Source organism: Limulus polyphemus, unplaced genomic scaffold (assembly GCF_000517525.1).
Source record: "Limulus polyphemus unplaced genomic scaffold, Limulus_polyphemus-2.1.2 Scaffold80, whole genome shotgun sequence".
NCBI lineage: Eukaryota > Metazoa > Arthropoda > Merostomata > Xiphosura > Limulidae > Limulus > Limulus polyphemus.
This window is the reverse complement of record NW_013665690.1, coordinates 372,591-373,679: the sequence shown is the minus strand read 5'-3', so window position 1 is coordinate 373,679 and position 1,089 is coordinate 372,591. Positions and strand designations below refer to the sequence as shown.

Genomic DNA, 1,089 nt, shown 5'->3' with positions numbered 1-1,089 from the left:
CGAATATTTCCACATATACGTTGTGTTTTAATGTTGTTTCGTAATGGAACAAAATACGTATATTTCAAAGGTTGTGCTACAGAATTATATTTAATATTAATAAGTTGATACATAAAATAAATAATCTGGTACTATTTACCCCTTCTAAAATAATTTGCCTATTTATTCATCCTTGTATATATGTACTAAGGATCACCACAATCATGAAGTGTTAGAAGTGACGAAACGACCGTAAACTTTGGATAACCTTTCAAAACTTTTTGTTTGCTCAACGTTTCGATTTTACGCATTCATTAGAAGCTTTTGTTTTCTGCAGTGAACTCTATTGCTCAAATTAACACCATTATATTCCAAGAATTTAACCACGCACAAACAGGCCCGCCGACAGAGGGAGGGGGGCAACTGCCCAGAGGCCCGGGCGAATGAAACTGGTTATGCCGTAAAGCCCGCAAAGCATCTTTAGGCTATATCTTCATTTAATGATAAAAACCATAGTTTTTGGCTTTTCTTTGCTTATAGACGCTTAATACATTAAGAACGACTGAAATAATAATTTGAGTAATAACTAATATGTATTTATTACTTTATAGATTTGATAGATATTTGTTGTTACTTTAATAACGTTTTTACGCTTATACTGTGAGGTAAAAACGGCTGCTGCTATAATTTTGTCTGGTTTGTGAACTTGTTGCTGTCTTAATTTAGGATCTTCTTTTTAATAAATTCTTGAAAATGCTAAAAAAGAGAAAGGGGGGCCCGGCGAGGATGTTTGCCCCGGGGCCCGTGCTGGTTCTCGACGTTCCTGCGCACAAGAGTTATATATATATATATATTGTTACGACAACGGAAGTCACGTGACGCTGGAAGCATGAGCGCTGGAGTTTCTTTTCTAGGCGCCCTCTATTTTAGTATATAAGCCCGGCAAATAAAGCGGAGAGATAATTGCAGATAGGAAAATATGCCCCCCAATGGCACAGCGGTATGTCTGCGGATTTACAATGCTAGAATCCGGGTTTTGACACTCGTGGTGGGCAGAGCACAGATAGCCCATTGTGTAGCTTTGGGCTTAATTACGAACAAATAAAATAA

The 1,089-nt window shown here is 37.4% G+C and overlaps 1 protein-coding gene across 1 annotated transcript in view; it reads left to right on the top strand.

Moving 5' to 3' along the window:
• Window positions 1-1,089, top strand: part of LOC106467413 (Kv channel-interacting protein 4-like) — a 100,888-nt gene that overhangs the window by 79,744 nt on the left and 20,055 nt on the right. The gene's annotated exons all lie outside the window — the stretch shown is intronic.